This window comes from Staurois parvus, unplaced genomic scaffold (assembly GCF_062004578.1).
Source record: "Staurois parvus isolate SC_StPar_1 unplaced genomic scaffold, SC_StPar_1.0 ptg000393l, whole genome shotgun sequence".
In the NCBI taxonomy this organism is placed as follows: domain Eukaryota; kingdom Metazoa; phylum Chordata; class Amphibia; order Anura; family Ranidae; genus Staurois; species Staurois parvus.
The window spans coordinates 1,149,634-1,166,554 of record NW_028318189.1 but is presented as its reverse complement, the minus strand read 5'-3'; the positions used below and the strand labels follow the sequence as shown (position 1 = coordinate 1,166,554).

Here is a 16,921-nt window from a genome sequence, read left to right as displayed (position 1 = left end):
ATTAATGCTACATGAGGAGGGAATAGAGGGAGATCGCCATAGTATAAAACCTTAAAGTGCTTTATTTCTCCTAAACCACACAATTCTGCTGACATTAAAAAGTGCTTTGCCATGCACTAAGGGGTATGCACATAGATATTTAGCAGTGCTTGGGTACCTGCTCCATCTGTTACAATGCCGAGCGGTTCCTTTCCTGAGTGTATACAATGGCACTTCCGAGTGTACTGTGCCGAATGATGTCACTACCTGGCCCACCCTGACGTAGCGTGTTTTTATCCTGACGTTATCAAGCGGTGTGGGGCTCATTTTAGCTCTTAGGTTAAGTTTTAGGGTTAAGTTTCAGTGTTGAGGTTAAAGTGGAAAAAATTCAGTCACTGAAATCTCTCTTAAAGGTTAACTCTGCTTTTGTGGGAAAAATATAGCAAATTAAAAAAATATACAATATACAATTGCTATACAAGCCATCTTGTAAATGTTATTAAGTTTGTATTTTTATGTAAAATTTAATACAATATAGCAACCTGGAGGCCTTCTATACACAGTTGTTGTATAGAGCTTCCCCAGAAATGTAATTTCCTGCATGTGTTATTGAATCACTGATTTTCCCATAAGTCTGCAGTAAGATGCAAGTCAGATTTTAGGCATCTTCTGCAACAAAAATGATATTTTTGTTGAGCTACTCCAAAAGATCTAATTACTTCTAACAGAATGCAGGCCCTGCCACTTTCCTCATTGGAACACTGCAAGTTCATCAGGTAATTAATACTGAAAGAGTCACCATCATTTAGATTTATTCTGCACATGTCCAAAGAAGAACAATCACCTTTTTCCTCAGAACAGAAACTGGTCGAAATCTGCAACAAAGTTTGTTAAAATCCTCTCAATATACCTACAGTAGATCACCCAGATAGGAGAAGGTCAGTACGATTAGACTCAGGGCTGTCACAGGTGAAGATGGCAGAAGGAAAGGTAAATATCAGTGGTTAAGGAAATAGGCTATTAAGAAAACCTTTGACTTTGCCCATTCAGTAGCAAAGTCTGCTTTTTATAATAAAGCTTACCTGTAGGTACAGTGAATATCTCCTAAAACATGCACTGTTTAGGAGATATTTACATGTGTAGCAGCTAGGGATGTCACCAGTGCATGCCCATTGTGCTCTCAATGGTAGGCACACTCTAGTATTCCATCTATTGAGATAGCTATGCCTCAACCAGGAGCAGCATCTTTGCAGCTTGGCCATTCAAACAGCCGGAGCCCGCGAACCCGGAACAAAGACTGGTTGAAGATGGAATCCCTGTCAGTGCTGATAGCGTGCCGCTGGAGGGATCACATTATGACATGAGCCTGTGGGGCACCAGATTTTTTTTTTTTTTTTTAACACTGTTTACTGTTGCTTTAAGGAACAGGATAAAGAGTAACTCAAAGAATTCAGACACTTTCTAAAATCAGCTTGCTGTCCAACAAGGTGAATGCTACATACAGCTCAGCTCTACCCACCCCTCCTCTCTAGGGTCCATTCACAGAAGGCTTTGTATTTTGTAAAAGTGTTCACATAATTCAAAGCGCTCTGTGATTGGACCAGTATCCTTATCAGTGTTAAATTGTTTGTTACAGCTCTCGAACTGCCACTTTTGCTGGACAGTTTAGGCTGTTAAAGGAAGTTCAAAAAGAATAGACTTAGTGGCTGGATCACCGGGTAATAAAACTTTGTTACAGCAGGACTGTGCTAATGCTAGTGACATTTTGCATTGTACAGTGTCATTTTTCTTTGGCCACTTTAACCCATTGTAAACCATAGTACATTTTAGAAACTGCTCAAATTCCTGGAGTTCAGATTCGATGTATTTAGAAGTTAGAGTGTTGACTGATTTAGAGGTTAGAGCAAGTGTTCACTAAGGGAAGGGTTAAGCAGTAAAGGTATAATTTAGTGCATGGCAAACTGATCTGGTACTGAGTTTTCCTTTTTTCTCAGTGCCAGAAGCTTTGTAAAGAGGGCTACCAGCCCTAAAACCCCACTGCCAGTACAAAAAAGCATTCGCATAGATGGTACTGTTTCAGTATGCTGGTCATGCAAAAAGGTTGGGTATATCCTGTTTGTCTATTTTACTTAGAACTCCTTTTCTTTTTTCATTCCTTTTTTGTTCATGTTAGACCTAATAAGGTGGACTATAAAGGTCAACCAAGTAGAGATATGAAAAACAGAAAACCACCACAATAACCATGAATATAAATGAAAATAAATAGAACTGTTGCCGCTGATCACTGATGTGCGTTCCCACACCTAACAATAAAAATACAAAAGTGCAGCGCAACCAAAAATTAGTGAAAAAAATGTTCAATTAATAAACAAATTGACATTAAATGACCAAAATAATATGTATCTGTGCATGTAAACTTATGATTTCCTTATCATATCTCTTCCATTGATGTCCAGGCTTAAAGGAACAGGATTATAGAGTGTACCTTTCTTGTAAACAACTTTTTAATGTTTGACGAATAACACTCAGAGTGGGTTTATACTATACTGTGAGATCCTTCATTCTTTTTATCTCCTGCTAAATGGGAAAGTTCCTATAATGCTGAGAGAATTGCTGCATTCTTTTAACCCTGTGATCTGGGAGGGCTGTACGTGACTTTCACCATATGGTGGATCATATTCTAAGGTAAGAGGCAGCAAAGACAGGTGTTAAGTCACAGTTGTGATTTTGTTTGCATGTTTGATGTTGGAGCATGCATGTCACTAACTACGTATTATTTATAATACGTGAATACTGTGGAGACGCTTGAGTATTTAGAAGAGAGTTCTGTAGACTTTTTTTGAAAAAGGATTGCGCACATATTTTTCATCACTTGAATGGACATTGGATGGTTAATATATATTATTATAGATATAACATTATATGTTTACATGCACAGATATATAATATTTTGGTAATTTATTTATAAGTGAATAATTCCTTTAGTGAAAAAAAATCTTCAAATAATTTTTGGTTATGTTGCAGTTTTGTATTGGATTTTTAACCAAGTAGAGTTCTATATACAAATCAATGCACTCCAAAATGTTGCACTTGTTCTTTTGTGATGTGATCTTTCTGCAATTAAAGGTTTGGACAAAATTTGAAGATGCTTGGTGTGCTGGCGAATATATGTGCATTGATCTGTGATGTTTCCAGAATCCAGCTGTAGTCGGTGCAGCACCCACTACTACTGATGAGCCCTGTTTCCATTGTGTGTGATGGGAATATAGACAAAACGTTCTATATACAGTACATCAAAAGTTACAATAAAATGTTAAAGATCACCTAGATCACAGAGAAGCAGATTTATTACTGATTTTTTTTTTATGTTAGTACAGGGGATAATTTCAGCCTAAAACTCAGAGCTCTGCAAAATCTCTGCTTAGTCTTCCACCAGAAAGCCAGTACTAAATTATATTACAATACTGATACATATACACTAAATGAAGGGTTAAAAGAAATCTGATTTGGGATAAGAACCAATATCTTGGATTCAAGGTCATTATATAGTATTAAATTGCATACTGCATCTATACCATATTTTTATGTGATGTAGATTTATTCTGCCTTGTTCCTAATCTGTTCAACTAGTGGTTGAATTAATTCAGTTAGAGTACAGCTATATTTTATGGAAATGTAATGTTGTGGATCAGCAGAAATATCAGTTGTAGTGTTTGTAGCTGGCATTGCAGTGGAACACTGCATACCTTTTCCAGCTTTACTGCTTTTAGCTAGCAGTCGTCGTAATCTGAAAGGAAAAAACATGATGCAAGACAACTTTAATATTAGTTAACACAGTTCTTAAAGAGGAAGAATTGCCACAACCTATAAATCCTTTTTAACCACGTATACTTGTTGGCTGGTAAAGAGAATAAATGTATAGATATCCCCCAGGGTTTCTGATAAGGAGAAACAAATTACAGTTTATATGGGGAAACAGATTGAAAAATGAAAGGGAAAAAATAGATTGCTTGTTGTAGGCAATGCGATCATTTTCCTGTTAGGCATTTCTTTATGCACAAGGTCCTCCTGGGAACAGTAACCACACCCTTTACACAGAAGAAGGTCTTAGCTGATTTTGAAGCAGCAGAAAGTGAATAGAGAAGCTCCATATCTGTTTTTTTATGTGAGCACTGTGTTGGGTCTTTCCCATTACTCCTTGAACTAAACATGAGCAATATATGCTATTTTGAGCATGCAAATCTTACTGTAAGCAGGGTAACCACTGGAAAAAATTATTTAAATAGCTTTTCTAGACAGAGATCATCAGGAGGAGTTTAATAATGAAGGGACACTGCAACTCCAATACTAGGAGACATTTCAGTGCCCATTAATTTTTCACTGCAGCATATCACTCATCAGAGATTATTTGTCACATGGCATCTGTTTATCACTAATTTACCACATTTTAATTCTCCTGCAGCAAGGGCGGACTGGCAACTCATGGGGCCCCCCCGGTAAATAGGGGATCATGGGGTCCCTGTGTCCTCTCCCACACTCAAACCACACCAAAAAAGCCCCAACTACATTACATGCATTCATGGCAGCCATCCTCAACATATTGCAGCACAGCTGCAGAGAAGGGCCAATCAGCAAACCAATGCCCAATTCTTTTTTGCAGATGGCTGGCAGGCTCCTGGAGATTCCCATTGGCATTGCTGGGAAGCCACTGAACACCTTCAAAGGTGGCGTGCGTGCCATCCGATAACCTTTCAGGTGCTTGACGCTTTTCTAACCATGCCTTCAGGAACCTCCGTGGGCCTGATCATTTGGTTATTACAGCTCAGCTGAAAAGAGGGGGCACTTAAATATCTACCACATAATAGCCTGCATGGAAGTTTGTGACGTCTTTTGAAGCTGTTGTGCATGAGAGCGAGAGGAGGAGGAGAGAGAAGGGGGGTAAAAGAGAGAGAGGGTGAGGGGGGGAGAGAGAGGTGGGGGTGGGGTAGGTAAGAAAGAGGGTGAAAGTAAGAGGGGGGAGTTGGGGTGGGGGTGAGAAAGGGTGGTGAAACAGAAGGGGGGTGAAAAAGAAGGGGTGATAAAGGCAGTGAGGAGGGTGATGGGGGGGAGTGAATGAAAGAAGGGGGATAAAAAAGAGAAGGGGTAATAGAGGCAGTGAGGTGGGTGAGAGAGAGAGAGGGGGTGAAAGAAAGAAGGGGGGTGGGGTGGGGGTGAGAGAGGTGGGGGTAAAAGAACGATGTATGTATCTAAGAATCCATGCTCTTTTTAAAGCAATACACTGAGCTGACCAGAACCAACTCTTGAGGGAGCCTATTCCACATTTTCACAGCGCTTACTGTGAAGAAACCTTTCCGTATTTGGAGATTAAATCTCTTTTTTTCTCCAAATGTAAAGAGTGCCCCCTTGTCCTCTGTGATGACCTCTGGGTGAATAACTGTACACAGAGTTCATTATATGAACCACTGATGTATTTATATATGTTGATCATATCCCCCCTTAATCTCCTCTTAAGAGAGAGAATAAATTCAGTTCCTCGAATTCCTCTAATCTTTTCTCATAGCTGAGCTCCTCTCCAGTCTCTTCCCTTATCCTGGGCTCCCGTTCAGCTTCCTCCATGGTTGTCTGCCTAGATTATCGTCACTAATGTGAGCGCTTATGAAAGGTACCAGGGGAAATCTCATGCAGCCCCCTACTGATCCCGGGCCCTCTGGCAATGCCCGAGTACCCAAATGGTCAGTCCGCCCCTGCCTGCAGCTCATAATAGGAATACTCAGAATGCAGTCTTTTTTCTGCCCTTCTATTAGGATTTGGCAAAGGGAAGGGCCAGCTGAAGGGTAGGCTGACATATTATATTTTGAAAATTTATTAGCAAGGGTATAACGAATGTTGCCGCTCATACCCACCTACCCACCCACTTTGTTATGAATTTGGATAAAGTAGAGACAGCTTCATTAGACAGTTTTACCTTCACTGTTTTCATGGCAGCGTTTTCATAAGCCAGAAAGTTGGGAAAAGTCTGCAACAGGGATCCAAACTAAAGTAACAAGCTCACAGGAGTTCTAGCTTTTTGCCCTACTCTAACTAGGCCCCTTTCACACTGCTGCGGTTTTGCCACGCATTTCCAGGATGACAAAAATGCAGGAAAACTATTCCACAATAAATCCTATGTATCTGTTAACATCACTAAAATGTGCATGCGCTATGTTTTGAAAATTCCTGCATTCTAATTCTTTGATGAAGATTTTCAAAAGTGCACCAAAAAGGCACAGTCCATTGTAAGTCAATAGGGAAGCATAAAAATCGCACTGCATCCACGGTTTTGGTGTTTTGTTTTTTTTAGTCCACTTTTCACACAGGGCTGCTGTTAGAAACCACAAGGCCCAAGACAGCCAACCTGACAGGTCCCCCCCCCCCCCAAAAAAAAAAATAAACACAGTTTTCTAGGCTTCAGATATGAATGAACACAGTGAATGATTGGGACCAATCACTCATTGTGTTAATTTAGGAAAGGAAGGGGCTGATAAATGTGAGATATTTACTGGACCCTTCCCCCACTCTCCATCCTGAAGTGTCCTATTGTGTGCTTGCAGCTGCCAGTGGTAAGGAGAGGAGGGAAGCTGCCAGCACTGTGAGGCTGGGGGCAAACAGGGGGGCCTGGGCAGCAGGGGGAAATTTATGGTGCAAAGGGAGAGTGATGGGTGCGGTGGGGAGGGGGCAATTACTGGAACTAATCCCCTGTATGATTCTCTCTGCAGCAGCTGAAAACAAGCGGAAGGGAGAGAAGAAGCCAATTTTCAGCTGCTGCAGAGAGAGCAGTTCAGTTGATTGGTTCCAGTAATTGCACCCCCAACGTACCGATCACCCTCCCTGCCCACATAGGATTCATCCAGCTACCCGGGCACTCCTGCTGGCCTGGGCCCCATACAGGAGGACATGTTGGTGCCCCCTTATCAATGGCCCTGGTTTCACAGGTGCATGCTGGGAGTCAGGAAGCCAGGAAGTGCACCAAAAACATATTAAAAGCATACCACATTTTTTAAGTGCACCTGTGTGAATGGGCCCTAATGACAAAAAGATTCACAGGGTCTTGTTTAGGCTATGACCAGAGCAACTTGGCGCTTACACAGGGTTTTTCTCTTCAATTTCATAGGCAAAGGTCAGCGCAGGTGATGTCATTGCACCTGACCTCTACCTCCCGGGATAGCTTGACATTTGAAATTCAATGAGAATGCAATGCAGCCTTCTGCAGGAGTACATTTTTGCAGGATATTGAGTGCCCAGGAGACAGCGGGAAGATGCAGTGATGTCACCTGTATCTCCCAGAAGCTTGGGGCCAAGGTGCATTTTTGTATATATATATACACACACTATATTGTCAAAAGTATTGGGACACACCTCCAAATCATTGGATTCAGGTGTTTCAATCACCTGCATGGCCACAGGTGTATAATATCAAGCACCTAGGCATGCAGACTGCTTCTACAAACATTTGCAAAAGAATGGGTCACTCTCAGGAGCTCAGTGAAGTCAAGCGTGGTACCGTGATAGGTTACCACCTGTGTAAAAAGTCCATCCGTGAAATTTCCTTGCTACTAAATATTCCACGGTCAACTGTTAGTAGTAATATAACAAAGTGAAAGCAACTGGGAACAACAGAAGCTCAGCCACAAAATGCTAGGCCATGTAAAATGACAGAGCGGGGTCAGCACATGCTGAAACGCACAATGTGCGGAAGTCACCAGCTGTCTGCAGAGTCAATAGCTAAAGACCTCCAAACGTCATGTGGGCTTCGGATTAGCACAACAACAGTGCGTAGAGAGCTTCATGAAATGGGTTTCCATGGCCGAGCAGCTGCATCCAAGCCTTACATCACCGAGTGCAAATGCAAAGTGTCGGATGCAGTGGTGTAAAGCACACCACCACTGGACTCTAGAGCAGTGGAGACATGTTCTCTGCAGTGACGAAGAACTCTTCTGTCTCAAGCAATCCGATGGACGTGTCTGGGCTTGGTGGTTGCCAGGAGAACTGTACTTGCCTGAATGCATTGTGCCAGGTGTAAAGTTTGGTGGAGGGGGGATTATGGTGTAGGGTTGATTTTCAGGGGTTGGCTTAGCCCCTTAGTTCCAGTAAAGGAAACTCATAAGACATCAGCATACCAAAACATTTTGGGCAATTTCATGCTCCCAACTTTATGGGAACGGTTTGGGGATGGCCCCTTCCTGTTCCAATATGACTGAGCACCGCTGCAGAAAGCAAGGTCCATAAAGACATGGATGAGTGAGTTTGGGGTGGAGGAACTTGACTGGCCGGCACAGTCCTGACCTCAACCCGTTTAGAACACCTTTGGAATGAATTATAGCAGAAACTGCTAGCCAGGCCTTCTTGTCTGGCATCAGTGCCTGAGCTCACAAATGCGCTTCAGGCAGAATGGTCAAACATTCCCATAGACACACTCCTAAACCTTGTGGACAGCCTTCCTAGAAGAGTTGAAGCTGTTATAGTTGCAAAGGGTGGGCCAACTCAATATTGAACCCTACGGACTAAGACTGGGATGCCAATAAAGTTCATGTGTGTGTAAAGGCAGGCATCCCAATACTTTTGGCAATATAGTGTGTGTATGTGTGCATATATAGATATAGAAGGATACACAGGGCTCAAAAAAAAAATTAAAGGAATACTTTTTAATCTGAGTATAGCATCAAGTCAGTTAAACTTCTGGGAGATTGATCTAGTCAGTTAAGTAGCAGAGCGGGTTGTTAATCAGTTTCAGCTGCTTTGGTGTTAGTGAAATTAACAGGTGCACTAGATGGGCAACAATGAGATGACCCCCAAAAGAGGAATGGTTTTACAGGTGGAGACCACAGAAATGTTTTTCCCTACTCCATCTTCTCTGACTGTTTTTCACTAGTTTTGGATTTGGATAGGGTCAGTGTCACTACTGGTAGCATGAGGTGATACCTGAACCCTACAGATGTTGTGCAGGCAATCCACACTCCTCCAGGATGGCACATCAATACGTGCCATTGCCAGAAGGTTTTCTGTTTCTCCCAGTACAGTCTCAAGAGCATGAAGGAGATTCCAGGAGACAGGCAGTTACTGGACAGGGCCATAGAAGGCCCTTAACCCATCATCAGGACCGGTATGTGCTCCTTTGTGTAAGGAGTAACAGGATGAGCACGGCCAGAGCCCTACAAAATGACCTCCAGCAGGCCTCTGGTGTGAATGTCTCACACCAAACAATCAGAAACAGACTTCATGAGGGTGGCTTGAGGGTCTGACCTCCTCTATTAGGCCCTGTGCTCACTGCCCGGCACAAGAGAGCGCAATTGGCATTTACCATTGAACACCAGAATTGGCATGTCCGCCACTGGTGCCCTGTGCTTTTCACAGATGACAGCAGGTTCACCCTGGGCACATGTGACAGACGTGAAAGGGTCTGGAGAAGCCGTGGAGAATGTTATGCTGCCTGCAACATTGTTCAGCATGACCTTTTGGTGGTGTGTCAGTGATGGTCTGGGGAGGCATATCCATAGAGGGACGCACAGACCGCTACAGGCTAGACATTGGCACCCTGACTGCTATTAGGTATTGGGATGAAATCCTTGGACCCATTGTCAGACCCTATGCTGGTGCAGTGGATCCTGGGTTCCTCCTGGTGCACGACAATGCCTGGTCTCCTGTGGCGAGAGTATGCAAGCAGTTCCTGGAGGATGAAGGAATTGATACTATTGAATGGCCCCCACGCTTGCCAGACCTAAATCCAATAGAACACCTCTGGGATATCATGTTTTGGTCCACCGCTGCTGTTAGGTTGCACCTCAGACTGTCTTTGAGCTCAGTCTTTGAGCTCAGTGATGCCCTGGTTCAAATCTGAGAGGAAATACCCCAGAACACCATCTGTCGTCTCATTAGGAGCATGCCCCGACGTTGCCAGGCATGCATACCAGCACATGGGGGCCATACAAACTACTAAGTACCATTTTGAGTTGCTGTAATGAAATTTCAGCAAAATGGACTAGCCTGCTGCATCATTTTTTCACTTTGATTTTCTGGGTGTCTTTGAATTCAGTCCTCTGTAGGTTGATAATTTTTATTTCCATCAAAAGATGGGGCATCCTTATGTTCCTAACACATTACCCAGTCCAAATCAGTATAGATATCCAGCTATTTTTCCCCATTGAGATGTGTTTTCAAAGTGTACCTTTAACTGCTTCCTGTCCACCCTATAGCAGATATACTGCTAATAGGCGGCACGGGTGTGCAAAATCACATATGTATATATGATTTTGCATTTCTGTGTATCTGAGTTCTACCCACGCCGCCGTTCATGGCCGTCAGTCGCCGGGTCCTGGCCGGTGATTGCCGAGCATCTCCAACTGTAGGGAGAACTGTTAGTAAACAAAACAGTTCTCCCTGTCAGCTCTGGCACACTGCTTTGCATGGCTGTGCACATGCAAAGCAAAGTGTAATTTCTTCAGTGTTGTCACATGAAAAGATATAATAAAATATTTACAAAAATGTGAGGGGTGTACTCACTTCTATGAGATACTGTATACTGTATATGCAGGAAGGTGGACCTTTCATTTGCATTTAAGGGCCACTTTAACCAGTCACTTCCAGCTGCATGGGGTCACCTTTTCTTCAATCTTCCGTTTGCTCTCCCAATTGAAGAGAAACGCCCTGGAACTTTTGGTTACGAAAAGAGGTTGCACCAGCCTTGCACGTTACCTTTTTGACAGCTTTATTGTGTAAATAAATAAATATATACTCACGACTCATTAATGAAAGCACATCAAAATCCACAATGCACTCAAAGCAACCTGGTCACCTAGGCAAGTCCTAACCACAAGAGGACCATCCAAAAAGCTGACACGTTTCAAGGGGGGGGGTCCCATCTTCCTCAGAGCCAGTTGTGAACACTGCGTTGGGTACTCTTGTTGGGATTTGGCTCTGAGGAAGAGGGCACCCTCCTCAAATCGCATCAGACTTTTGGATGGTCCTCTTGTGGTTGGGACTCGACTAGGTGACCATATTGCTTTGAGTGCATTGTGGACTTTGATGTGCTTTAATTAATGAGTTGTTTTGTGAGTATATATTTATTTTATTTACACAATAAAGCTGTCAAAAAGGTAATGCCAAAGGCTGGTACGCCCTCTGTTCATTGTTTTCCAGTAGTTCTCCTGGGTTTCCCCAGACCTTAGAGAGCAGCAAGGCCTGCGCCAGCCTCGGAACAGCCAAGGGCCTGAGGTCCATCACTTGCCAGTGATAGCAATATTTTGTTCTTCTTTTAACTTGGAGCTTACAGAGGGCTTTTTCTCTTTAGTTTCTCTTTAGTAGAGGCAGGGAAGCAAAGTGCAGACATGTTTAAGCAGTTTCAAGATGGGGATGGGGGTATTTTATAGGTATTTGACTGTGGCAAATGTTTACTATAAAACTGATATAAAGTGCATCTTCAGCCTCAGCTGTTTCTTGTGGTGTTTTTTTTTTTTTTTTGTATAGCATAGGAAGAGGCTTACTTCCTACCCCTGGACACTCTGCCACATGCTGACATATATCGTGTCATCGGCACAGGAAGTGCAGTGAAATTTCCCCATGGAGACTCAAACAGCAAGAAAAATTGTGATTTTATGGAAGGATTTTTGTTTCTTCCAGGGATACTGTATAATTTATATTATTCCTGGAATTATGTTATAACATTCCTAGCATTATGTTATAACTTGTCAGATAAAGTCAAAGCTAAAACAGTGTTTTAATCTGTCACCTTAGTGCTTAATTGGGTGAATTTTGTACATTGTACTCTGTAGCCTGAATTGTTTGTATTGGGCCTGTTTCACACCAATGCATTTTGTGTTTTAGGTGTGTTGTTGGTGCATTTTGTGTTTGTTGTTGGGGGTTTTTCTTATGCCTTCTTTTGCTTTCTTTTGGTTGGTGGGCAGATTAAAAAATGCACAATGCATCAAAAACACGTCAAAATTATGTACAAAATGCACTTCAAGCATTTTCTGCTGCATCTCCATTGAAATTCGTTGAACCAAAAATGCACCGTTTTGCATTTAAAAAAAAGTCCCTGACCCTTTCCAAAAACACAGTGGCTGAAAAACGCATATATGTGACCGTGTCCCAAAGGAAGCCATGTTAAATAGATATAATACATTTCTGCAAAATAGACTAAAAAATGCATTGGTGTTAACCAGGCTTAATAGATGTCTGAATACTGTATGCAAGTGAATGCATGCAGGTAAAAAGATTAAAAAAAAAGAAACAATTCGTAGCACAACATTGGCTAGCTATAAGGCGCCAGAGTGAAGTTCATTACTCCTCATATATCTGCCCAATATTTAGATTTTATATAAAAACATAAAATGTTTGATAGTAAGTATAAACATTTACACTATAAGGAGTCTCCAAAATGTCAGTAACATGTATGCAGAAATTTTGTATATATCTAGAACCTTGCTCGTGCTTGCACTGCTGCTTTTTATAACAAAACAACTAAATTATATTACTACTGCCCTATCAGCTTGCAGTCTGAAATACTAATGTTCATATTAAAGTTAAAATATTGCAACCAGGAACAGTCGTTTCCTTTTGTGGTAAATTTAATTTTTTTTTAACAGTCTGTTTATAATCAGCTCATGTATGGGATACAGATGGTTTTCCCAGTAGCCAATTCCTGCTTGGGTATCTTATGAGCATGGATGAGAAACTCTGGTCACAAGAAAGCAAAGAAAGTCATGTATTATGTTAGCCAGGAATAAGAATACAGGTAGAAAGGGCCTGGTGTATTGTGAAGTCAATCATTTTTAGTTGCTAGCTAAAAATATTAAAAATCCTAGCTTTTAAAAAACATACTTCCATTGTATAGACAGTTTAAAAAGAAATCTAGTACCTAATTTGAACAATCTTGAAGGTTGTAAACTTATTTGTGAAGAATCACATATTTCTATTTCTTTTAATTTTGTGACACATATTCACTATGCCCTGTGATTAAAGTGGGACTTCATTCTCTCAATCAACATTGACTATTTTAATAATGCTGCTAATATTGGTAAACAGATAGGAAAGTATATCACATGTAAGGACAGATGGCTTCCAAATTACAGGAAGTAAATTCATCTGCCCTTACTTAAGATGGCCATGGCCAGAAATGCTAGAGGGGTGTTTTTCAAAGTGCTTTCTCAGCAAAATAAAGTATAGAGACATGAATGGATGGGGGAGTTTGCTTTGCACATTAAAAATGAATTAAACAGTGTTTTTTGGTTTGTTCTGCTCAGATGCAGTGTAGTTCCACTTTAAGCAATGCAGTGTCAGAGATCTCACAGCCTACAAAGTTTCTGAGAAGAGTTTTAGTAGGCGGAGTCAGTACAGGAATCACAGCTTGTAGGCAGCAAGATACCATAGGATATGTAGTCCTTAGAAATTATAAGGAAAAGTAAACAGTAGAATAGATCTTTAAAGCATGCAGGTAATCCATAAAGTTGTGGAAAGAAAAGGCCAGCAGACAGTCATAACTCACAGCGTGAAAGGAGATTTTTCATGTAAGCTTATATTTTGTTGTAAAAAAAAAAACATTTGTTTGTATTGTTATTCCAGTCACTATAGATCTCCTTTAAGGATGTCATAATGTACATCCATGTGTGTTTCCTTTGTAAGACATGCAGTTTTATGCTTGATGACACATTTTCAATGTGTTTCTTAATTAGAATTTGGATTGGATAGCATGAATAGCTCCCCCCCCCCCACCGTAATCTTCTGGTGCAGCAGGGGTCAATAGAGCCAATGCACCTGTGGCATCTAGAGTGCTGACTATACCCATCCTTTCTGCCTAGTTCCTCCATTAATAAAATATGTGTGTGTTAGTTTCTATGAATGAAACACAATCAGTGAATGGAGGACGGGCAGATGAATGAAAGGTCTGCCTTCTCTATTCATAGATCGTGCTTCATTTATAGAAGCTGTAGCATGGCGGTGGTGGATGGAAAGGGCAGACATAGTTGGCAACCTTGATAAGTGCCTGTCACAGTTACCTTGGTTCTATTATACCCCAGCTACACTGGAAGATTATGGTGGGGTGGGGAGAATTTGGAGGAGGAAGATTTTTTTAGTCTATGTTTTATTACTATTTCCATATCAATAGGGAAAAAAAAGAAAAAAGGAAGACGGAAAAAACTGAACACAAAATCCGTAGAAAAAGGGTCTTTGACCCATTCATATTTCCATATATTAAAAAAATTCAATAATATAATAATGTACATACTACAAAACAGCCTACTCTATTAAGTTTGCTATGACTTCTCTTAACCCCAAATATTGGGTTAACATATGCCAACCTTGTACATTAATATGTAAAAGAATATCTTACCCCCCAAAAAAGGAGGAAGATTTCAGCTAATTCATAAGCCTGCAGCTCAAGAGACTAAACTCATGCCCCTTTCACAAGAACGTACTGATACTTTTTTTTTCAGGTTACTTAAAGCCTTAGGCCCCTTTCACACGGTGCAGATGCCACTTGCGATCTGGAGCAGGTGGATTTACGGATCCCTGTCTGCTCCATTTATGCAGCGTGGACACAGACACAGCCCGCTCTGCTCTATGGCCTGTTAGATGTAACTGGACTGGCTGTCTATTTACACCCGACTGCCCTCTGATCTGCCCAGAAGGAAGGGAAAAGATCCCCTTCCGTTTGCTTTTGATAGATCAAATTGGGGGTAGGCGGGTGTAAACAGACACATGTCAATTTACACCCGACTTCCCATACAGCAGAATGGAGGATCTGAACGGGTCCATCTGTCCATTAGTCTGGTGGATCCGATCAGACCCGCCATTCTGCTCTATAGGCAGTGGGTGTAAATAGACTTGTCTGTTTACACCTCCCTACCCCCAATTCGATCTACCAAAAGCAAACAGAAGGGGATCTTTTCCCTTCTGTCTGGACGGATAAGATCAGAGGGCAGTCAGGTGTAAATAGACAGCCGGTCCATTTACATCCGACTGCCCATAGAGCAGAGCGGGCTGTGTCAGCGTCCGCTCTGCATAAATGAAGCAGACATGGATCCATCATCCGCCTGTTCAGCGGGGGATCACAGATCCCCCGCTGAGCAAGTAGATCGCAAGCGGCATCTGCAGTGTGTGAAAGGGGCATAAGGCTTTAAGTAATCTGAAGAAAAAAAAAAGTATGGTTAGTTTGTGTTTGATACAGGGATTGAAGATGCGCCAGTTTATTGAGTGGTGTTATCTATACAGGGTTAATCCACAGGTAGGTGTCCTTATTTTGCCTTCTCTTGTCTTTGCATATAATTTTCATACCCAGCCTTTGTTTATTTAAAAATGTATGTAAAAACAACATATACAGTATATGTTGTGTTGTCATAGATTTATTTGCATAGAGACGCACTGAAGAAGACCAGCACTCCCTCTTGTGGCTGGTGAATTTGGATGCATTTATTTCAGCGGATACAAGACACTAACAAGTTTCTAAGATTAAATTATCCTGGGTATTGCAGTAATTTTAAATTGCCCCTGGAGTGCCTATATCATTAGTTTGCGTTCAGCTGCATTTTTGATACTTTTCAAGATGCTAGAAAGCAACTTTTTTTTAGAAGAAAAACAAAGAGTCTCACCAAAGTTATAGTCAAACGCTTCTTAGTAGTGACTAGAATGCAATTGCAGCACATTTTCATTTGTTGAACTGAAATTTGCAAGTTGCCAATACCAGTTAAACTTTGCAGACAAGATCCAAATCTATGCGTAGTGACACAAAATGAAGCAGATGAGCAGGGAATGTTACTCTGTATTAGACCTCAAAGAATAGGCATCAATGAAAAGCTTTATTGATGCGAAGCAAATGTCAGTTATAAGTCCCTGTTAACAAGACCTTGTGGTTATTTCCCTTTTTTCAGTAAGCGCCTTGTTGTTAGAACAGATGATGTAAAATTCTGCATATAACAATGATAAAAGTAAAGTGAACAAACATATTGGATTCAGTGTGTTTTTGTTTGGGAAGCAATATCCATTCTAATGGTGATATTGTTATCTGTTATTATCAGCATTTAGCAGTGATCTAGAATAATGAATTCTCCTAGTTCATACTAAAAATGTTGACCTACTTAATGGAAAATGTAACATGTCTGTGAATATTTTTTTATTCCACAGTCAGCCTAGGTTCACACATGTGGGTTGTAAAATCGCTCAGTTATGTAGTGTGATTTAGGGTGCGAATCACATGCATTTCTGTTTGAATAGCAATGCATTGTTAATGTGCTTTACAGCTGCTTTGTCCATAGGTTCTCTCTCACTCTCTTTCTCCTGTCAGCCAGGTAAATGCACTGAAAAACTCAGTGTAATCTCATCTCTCCCATTCAAATGTGTAGGCTGTGAGTTTGGATCGCACAGGACCCTTTTTCCAAATCACACTGTGGCTAGAATGCATCTATTTAAATGTCCTTCATAGGAACACATTAAATTTCACTTGTAATGCGAAATGCACATCTGTGAACCTGGGCTCACTTATGAAGTGGATATATTATTTTTGAATATAGATACTAAATACATTATGGTTGAGCTTGGACAACTGGAACACAAACACTGAATTGCTTTTTTTTGTCCACACTCCTTCTTGTCTTGCTTTTCCAATATAACATGGGTATCCTCTGGCATTATAAACTTTGAGGGTGCATAGAACCAAACCAGACCCATTTAACATGTTCAAGCATTGTCATGCATCATCACTTATTTTCAGGAAGCCTCTATGCAATGTAGCATGCCCTATACATACACAGGGCCAGAAAGGAACTAGCCAGAATGTTATGGCAGGGTGTGCACACTATAAGGCACACTGTTCTTGCACCAGCTGCTCATTTACCACTACAGAATTGCTCCCAGTTTTTTAAGCAGCTTAGGCAGTGTTGTTCAAATCTCACCTTACATTTATTTTAAGCACTTT

At 41.3% G+C, this 16,921-nt stretch overlaps 1 protein-coding gene across 1 annotated transcript in view; it reads left to right on the top strand.

Moving 5' to 3' along the window:
• The window catches only part of PALD1 (phosphatase domain containing paladin 1), a 419,780-nt gene that overhangs the window by 5,223 nt on the left and 397,636 nt on the right, over positions 1-16,921 (top strand). The gene's annotated exons all lie outside the window — the stretch shown is intronic.